Below are 9253 nucleotides of genomic sequence, written 5' to 3' on the forward strand. Positions count from 1 at the left end.
GCCCAAAGCAGCGCCGGTCGTGCCGCCTACTCCTGCCTCCCATGGCCGGTTGTGCTGCCACGGAGGCCTAACCACCCCCATACTACTCCCACCGCTGGCGAGGCCATCCCTCCACTCACCCACACCCCCTGTTATTATATGGCGACGGCAACCTCACACTGCAACCGAACCAGTGAACCCTCGTACTCCTCTCCGTGTGGGCATCCACTGCCGCGTCTTCCCCGGCTCCGTGTCGTCCCCTTCCTAGGCCTCGCCGTCGTCCATTGCCTTGGTTCTCTCGGTGCGGCGTGGTCAATGTGTTCAACGACCGACTTCCATCGGAAGAGTACTGTACGTGGAGAGGCTCACAGCTGGGTCCACGGCCACAACCCAGTTTTTTCCGATTTTCCAAGTAAGTCACTTTGTCAGGCCTGTTGGGCTGCAAATCTTTCAAGACGAGGAGAGCTTCATTCGGCTGGCCGAGAAAATGGCCTATCAGTAATGAGAAATGAGCTGTACATTTTTAAAACACATCAAATCGGTAATTAGTTTCAAATTTCTTTTTTTCATTTTGAGATTTTAAATTGCATTGATTTTTATGCATGGACAATTTGTTGGATTTTATATTGATATACATTTATTTTTAAAATCAGTTTGAATGTGACTCGAAATTTCGGGATTAAAAAAAAGTTCGGACCGCATCGAAATATGCAAAATTTTGTATAATTTTTTAACCGTGGCCACAATATGGGCTGTAATGCTAACAAAAAGAATATGGGCTCCAAAAAACCTTAAGAATTAGCAAATGGGCTGTAAATTATTAGAAATAATGGCAGATGGGTTGTATGATGTTTTCCACAGATTGAGGCTTTCCTAAAAAAGGATGACGCACAAGCAGTGACTGTTGGATATCCATCCAACGGCCGTTGTGCTTCTTCAATATCTGCTCTTCCTGCTCCAGCTGCTCAAACAAGCGCCAGCGGGACTGCCTGCTCCTTCCTCCCTGCGGCCGGCTGTGTTGCCGCACAGGCCTCACCGCCCCACCGTACTCCCATCGCTGGCCTAGCCATCTCTCTACTCACCCACACCTGCTGTTATTCTCCGGCGACGGCAGACAAACCATTAAACCCTCATACAATCGTACTCCCCTCCGCGTGGGAAACAACTGCCGAGTCTTCCCTGCCTCCGTGTCATTCCCTTCCTAGGCCTCGCCGTCGTCCACTGCCCTAGTGCTCTCGGCGCGGCCTGGTCAACATGGTCAATAACCGACATGCATCTGAAGTGGACTGTACATGGAGAGGCTGATAGCTGGGTCCATGGCCGCATGCAAGGAAATGCCTCCTTATTACGTGCAAAATAATGATTCCTCCACCTGACATCTAGGACCCATCGAAAGGGCCTCTGTATTTCACGAAAAAAACGTTACCGCCGCTGACAGCTTGGACCCACCAGCTATATCTTCGCACGCAAGGAAGTGCCTCCTTATTACGCACAAAAAAATGAATACTCCCCCTGCTAGCTGGGACCCAGTATAGTGGCGGGCTGACTTGTGGGCCTACTAAGTTGACGGGGTCGGAGGACTTTGTCAACTTAGTCAATATGCACGATTCTAGCTCCAGTGACCGTACGATGTCAATCCAACGGCCGTAGTGCTTCTTCAACCTCTGGTCTTCTTGCTCCAGCCGCCCAAACCAGCGCCGGTCGTACCTCGTGCTCCTGTCTCCCATGGCCGGCTGCGATGCGGCAGAGGCCTCACCGCCCCCTACTACTCCCACCGCTGGCCAGGCCATACCTCTACTCACCCACACCCCCTGTTATTCTGCGGCGACGGCAGCCTCACACCACAGTGAACTAGTGAACCCTCATACTCCTCTACGCGTGGGCATCCACTGCCGCGTCTTCCCCGGCTCCGCGTCGTCCGCTTCCTAGGCCTCGCCGTCATCCACCGCCCTGGTGCTCTCGGCACAGCATGGACAACGTAGTCAAGGAACGGCTTCCATCGGACTTGGACTGTACGTGGAGAGGCTAACAGCTGGGTCCACGGCCATAGTAAGGAAGTGCCTCCTTATTACGCGCAAAATAGTTATTCCTCCACCTGATAGCGGGGACCCACCGAACGGGCCACCGTATTTCATGAAAAAAATGTTTCCCCCTGACTGCTGGGACCCACCAGCTACATCTTCGCACGCAAGGAAGTGTGTCTGGGCAAAAAAAACGATTTGCCACTGACTACAGGGACCCACCAGCTACATCTTCGCAGACAAGGAAGTGCCTGACAGTCGGGACCCACCTGGTCGAAGCGTACGTAGCGTTGTCATTCTGGTCGCGAACGTGTACGTACATACTGGTCGATGTAGAGGCGCGCACGTAGCATGTACACGTACGTACAACGACAAGTGTGCAAGAAAGAAAATATGGCCACATACGTACATACGTGCAGGGTCTCGAACGCCTACTCGTGCATACGTATGGACATGGCTCGTGTACATGGCTGGGTCGGAACAGAGAAACTGTGTCGTCGTCGTGTTCATGGGGAGCCAATCGGCTGGGTCGGAACGGAATGCATCATCGTGTTCATCGGGAGGGATTGGACGGAACAGCCGATGGAAACGAGGCCTGGCGTACCGCAGAACGGATGAAACGGACTTGTGTTCGACCGGCCACGTTCGAAACAGGATCCTATTCATCGGGAGGGGTCTGGCGTACAGCAAAACGGAGGAAACGGACCTCCTACGGTCGAAATGGGGGTCCTGTTGATCGGGAGGGGTGTGGCGTGCCGCAAAACGGAGGAAATGACTTGTGTTGGAGCGCTACGGTCGAAACGGGGGTCCTGTTCATCAGGAGGGGTGTGGCGTACCGCAAAACGGGACTCCATGGGATACTGTTCATCTTCACCGTCGACCCCCTCCAGCCTCCACGGGCTACTGTTCATCCACCGTCGACCCCCTCTAGCCTCCACGGGCTACTGTTCATCCACCGTCGACCTCCTCCAGCCTCCACCTGCGACTGTTCATCCAGGGGCTCCTGTTCATCCAACCTCAACCGCGCGCTACTCCACCGGCTACTGTTCAACCAGCCCTCTCCACGGGCTCCTGTTCAACCACCCCTCCACGGGCTAGTGTTCATCCAGCCCTCCACCATATACTGTTCATTCTTCCCTCCACGGGGTGGTCCTGTTCATCCTGCCCTCCACGGGATCCTGCTCATCCAGCCCCAACCGGCTTGATCGATCGGGGTCCCGTTCATCCAGAGGCAACACCACGGGGTCCCGTTCATCCACCCCACCGGGAACTGTTCATCCAAACCCCCCAGCAACGCTCACTGTTCATCCAAAGGCAACACCACGGGGTCCTGTTCATCCACCCCCACCGGGAACTGTTCATCCAAACCCCCCCAGCAACGCTCACTGTTCATCCAGAGGCAGCATCGATCGGCTTCAGTTAGCACTAGTAGCAAAGGAATCGCTCGATCGGGTTCAGTTAACAGCCATCGATCGATCGCTCGGGTTCAGTAAAGCATAGCCTGCAGTGCAATCGCTCGAGTTCAGTTAGAGCCCAATGCCTCGCACCCACGCGCGTGTATGTACGAGAGAGAAACGTGCATCGCTCGTCCCCGACCACCCACCGTAACCGGGAACACCCCGATATTTTCCTCGCCCTCGCTTCTACCACTGTTTTTTCCGTCATGGACGGCCCAAAGAATGTCATGCAGCTGCGTCTCCGGCCTGCCCAGGATGAAAAGCCCATTTTCTGTCATAATTTTTTGTCATAGAAGTAGAACCCCACCACATCTATGATGATACCGGGTTTTGTCACAATTATTGTCATAGAAGTGTCATAAGTATGACATAATTTTTTTTCTCTCAGCCCAAAATGTCATGGATGTGTCTTTTTTTGTAGTGCCCCCTCTCATTGGTATGCATCTCCTAGATAGTTCTTGCGTGAGCGTAGGAATTTTTTTTAATTGCATGCGATGTTTCCCGACAGTTCCCCATTGCAGAGGTGCTAAAAGTTCTCCGATAGTCCTCTCTCATCCTCGATGATCATGTTGTGCAAGATAATACATGTTTTCATGATCTACCATAGTATTTGTGGGTTCTGATACACAACAAGGGCCTCCAGTAATCGCAAATAGTTTTTGGAGCACACTGAAATCTCTCTCAACATCTTTCCTCGTAGATTATTGGCGGTTTGTAAAGTGAGATTTCTTGGTGCCTACCGGATGTTGAATTTTTTCTTTAGAAATGCACCCCATGGAGGATAGATGCCACCGGTAAGGTACTCGACTATGTTATACTTGTGGCCATTGACAACATAATTGCAAGAAGGAGCTTGACCAACAACTAGCCTTATGAAGAGAGGTGATCTCTACAGGATATTGAGGTCATTACAAGAGCCAAATAATCAAAGCACAACTGCCAAGTCCATAGATCTTGTGATGCCTCGAGAATGATGGTTGGATCATAACAATATTATATGTACTTCTCATGCCAAGCGGAAGGGCAGTTTTTCTGTGTCCAATACATGCAAGCAATGGATCCAAGCATCCCTTCTTACCCTCTCGTTTCACTTGGATCTTGGTCACAACTTGTGTGGATTTGTTCACACACTCGAGAATTGCATCTTCCCCAATGTAGATGCATTCATTAATGTAGTCAGCCGCAACTCCATATGCATGCACTCAAACTGTCACAGTACACCCTGTCCATGGACTTGCACTGATTTCTCCCACTTCATTCATTCTCAATGTGAACTAAGGTTCATCCTTCTCTCACAACTTGTGCAATGATATTGAAGATTTTTCAATCCATCGAGAGTAGTCACCTACAAATCTTCTACAAGTACACTAAATTTCGCGCAATGTAATCATTGAAAATATTGAATAATCCTCGACCCTATCTGGTGAATGCAGATATTTTTGGATTTATTAGAACAACGAAAGAAGAAATATTTATGGATTTTATTGAAACACAAAAGGCAAAGAAAAATTCAGAGAAACACAACATAAATATTTTTGAAGTTTTTGATTTTCGTAAATAAAACAAGAATGCATAAGGAATCGAAGAGAAATCCTCTACAATGAGAGGGGACCCTCACCCTGCTCACCATTAGCGAGGTTCAAATGGAAGGGGCTAAGGAGGATCTGGGAGGAGGTTGGCTAAGGGAGAAGGGGCAAAGAGAATAAGACCTAGAAACTCTCTTGGTTTGTTTCTATGAAAGTTATGGGGAACTTCAAGTTGAGTACAAGTTCACATTAGAGTCACATTTATTCTGGGGAACTTCTTACTTGTCTATTTTTCTCTTTTAAGAGAATAATTTGCATTGGCAATTTAAGTGAAGAAAGCACGCCCATGGGGGGGGCTATAGGGGCAGAACAAAAAGCTCATAGGTCACGAGCATAATGAACAGTCAATAGTTCGGCTCATTAACCTTGTTGCTCTCTTCGTAGTGAAAAGATCCAACCATTGGTTTCAACTCGTTAAACGTAACGATCTTAATGAGCGAGCTAATGAGTTCCATGAGTAGCTTGTCAAGCTCGTTAATACAAAACATCACACATTTTAATGTTAGTGGCAACAGTTCTTGGCAGCTCAATTCATCTATTCGATCTAATTAACCCAACCCAGACCATAGGAGACAATAACTAGCATACCTCCTCATTTGGTCACTTTATCTATTATATTATTAAAACGATAGAAAACGAACGAAGGAGATTTAAATTTAGAAAGTTATAATAAATGAACGGCAGTGATTTATTGACCTCAACTTGCTGACGGCGTAAAAACATACAGAGTCCACACGGCGAACGGCAAGGCCAGCTCATAGGCAAATCCCATAGTCAGCTTTGAAAAAAGGAGTTCATACTCCATACGCCACCTTCCATTGGCAAGCCTAGCGGATGTACTCCACATCACGTACATGAAAAGTTCAGCCGGAATACGAATTAGTCATGTATATAAACAATGTCCAGTCAAAAAGGAATGTCCAATTAAAAAAAAGAACTAACATTTGGACTAGGAGTCATGCATCAAACCATCCACGTATATTAGCAAAAAGCTATGTGGAGGCAGCGATGTTCAGACCCATAAAAACAGAGGATTCACCAAATAATAAATAAAAATAAATTTACTTTATCACTGGCACCTCAGCTGTTAAGTACATATGCTAAAAGTAAAAGAAATTGATTACATTTTTCGCGGAAAAAAACTGATTGCCAACAAAGTTTCTAAATAGAAGAAGGTATGTCATAAAAAATGCTGAAGATAAAAAGAACTTGACTGCGTGCCACTGGTGCTAGATAGATTAATGTATCTAATAAAATGTTAATCTTCATCGCAACTTACGATCAAATTTATTCATAGTATAGAAGTTGCAATTTTCTACCAGCATATGTGTACAAAAACATAGTCAAAGATACATGCTAGAGACTGAGACAATGTGTAAATTATCGTTCATATCTACTTTTAGTCAAGAAAAATGATATAGAAGTGATAAAAAAGGAGCTATGACAAGAGTAATGTAATAAAATATTTTAACAATAAAATTGAATATATAAAGATGGCTACAATGATTTAGATAGTCGCAAGAATAGAGCAAGAGATGGATTCGTGAAAGCAGAAAACACAATTGAAACACGACCAATGATGAAGTGTGTGATGGGTGACGACACATGGTTAATTACGAGCCATCATTGTTCATTCGAGAGTTCCCCAGAAAGTCATATATAGTAAAAAATAAATACGCGCTGAGTGAGGACTGTAAGAAGAAAGCCCAAGGAAAATCCAATAATTAGTATGAAGCTACAATTTTGTATGATAGGTTGTAGATGCCAGTGTCATCACCAAGGTCCTTACAAAAAACTAATATATTCCATGAATAAATGTCTAAATTTAATCATATTTTCTCAAGACACACATTTCAACTAGAACGTTTTTCATCGCACAGATTTAATTGAATAATCCACCATAATGCCAAACATAACCTTAACTTAAACTACTACGGAAAACAGAGATATTATAGTAGCAGGGAAATTAAAGTGAGGTTTACACAAGAAAATCAAATGCTAAACAGGAGGAACAATCGTATGAATTTTCTGTGTGGGCATATCTAATGTAAGCTTGAAATATGGAGAAGTATTGAACATATTTCTATGATAAATATCCTGGAAAAAGCAACGTGCATGGGTATTATATATGCAACTGTGTGGGGTCTAAGAGTACTGGAAGATAATGATAGCAGCTAAACAAATACAAGCGGATGCATATGCAGGAATTAGTGGTTACTATTAGAGCTAACCACGTCTTCGGGCGAGAAAAAGTGTATATCTAAGTATAGTACATATACATAAGACTATACAAAGTGCGTCCACTATGCAAAAACAGAAGAAAAATTGTTTAGGCAGAAAAAGGAAAATTAGACTTGAAATGTTAAATTACAATCGGATGTAATACCAAATGTAGCTTAACAGGATATTAAAAAAAATCCAAAGCATATTTGTTGAGTCCTGCTTTGTAGGAATTTTTTTAATACATTTTCAAAGATTTATCACATCCTAATATTGTCATTTCAAATAAAATATTAGTTTCCGACAAGGAAATAACTAAATGGTAAGCAATTCTATACAAGTGTTTCATGTTGTATGTAGGTGAGAAGTTCCTTTTTATTCCTGACATGAACAAAGTTCCTTTACAATTAGATATATATATACCACTGAATGTCACAACATCATTACAAATCCAATATTCCATATAAAGATTCCAAAACCAATATGGAAGATAAAAGACACAAATATACGATTCGATGAAAAATCTAGCCGCGCAAATGCGCGGGTGACCCTGCTAGTTCTTTTATAAAACACACATCATAGATGGAACAAAAGGGACGGGTGCCCTTTAATGAGTACCCACGAGCGCTCACAAGCTTTAAATGAACATAGTTGATATAAGTTTTTATTCGTCAAGCTCAATGAGCTTAATGAACCTATCCTTAATGAACACGAGTTTAATGAACCAAAAAGCTCGTTAATACCCCTAGATCCCTACCCTTTAGCGCCGACGTCCCCTCCATCTACCTTTCTATTTCTAGCCACCATCGGAAGATGCGGCTGAGCTAAGCCCATGCCACAAACGATGGTGGTGGGGCCTTGCTCCTCAGCATGGCGCATCTTTTACGATGATTCAAGGTCGGCCACAAGTCGTCATTGACTTAGCCCCATTTCCTGGTTACCCGACTGTAACACCCCCATGTATTAAGCTACAATAACCCCTCTCTGATTATGCTAACTCATTGTGGTTAATAGTGCTTGATCAATATGAGTTCATATCTCACATGAAATTCCACCTCTGAATTCAAATTCAAATCTAAATTATAAAGTCCAGAAATTATTCCACCAAACACTAGGACAAAAATATTCATAATGTTGCAAATAATCACTAAGTATTTGTCATGGTGAAACTAACATTTTATGAAGTGGTTAAGTGCCCTAAAACAGAGCCAAAACAATATTTTAATTGCTTCTTAAATTATAAAAATTCCAAACTAATTTAAAAGCCTCTCAAACTTTTTTGTGGCAATGCCCAAATTTGCTCTATAAAAAAGGGCCAAGTTCCATTATTTACTAAACCTATTTTCTATTAAAAATAATCACAAGACATAATTAAATAAAAGAAAATAGAAAAATTAAAAGAAAAGAGAACCCCTGCCCTAGGCCTTAGGCCACAGGGACAGCCTAGTCGGCCTAGCCCAGCAACTCCCCTGGTCATTCCTCACCTTCCTACATGGACCGACCGAGCGCGCGCCCGCGCCCGTCGGTCCATGCGGGATCACCTCATCGGCAACGCCGGGGAGGGGATAAGGGTGCCACCTCCCCGTGGCTTCTCGGCCTCCTTACCTTCCCCAATCACTTCCCCCCTTTGTCGAGCGCTCTGCATCGCACTCCCCACCTCGCCCGAGTGCAACCATGGACTCGTCGCTGTAGAAGCCACGACCACCGTCCTTCCCACGCCTTGACACCTTGCCAAAAAGACGCACCGCTGACCGCTTCTTCCTCCTCTCCACCGGATCGAGGCTCGGGAGCTGCATCTATGCCGCCCGCACCGTCTTCTTCCTCCTCTGCCCCGCCGGTCTCTGTCATCGAATTCGGCTTCGGCAAGCCTTCCCCGAGCCCACATTAGCACACCTGCAGGGCCCGATGAGCTCCCTGTCCGGCTCCCCTTCCCCCTTGCCCCTCTCTGAGCCCGTAGCCGGCGGTGCCACGGTGGACGAAGCCCACCGCC

This window comes from Triticum urartu, chromosome 2 (assembly GCF_003073215.2).
Source record: "Triticum urartu cultivar G1812 chromosome 2, Tu2.1, whole genome shotgun sequence".
NCBI lineage: Eukaryota > Viridiplantae > Streptophyta > Magnoliopsida > Poales > Poaceae > Triticum > Triticum urartu.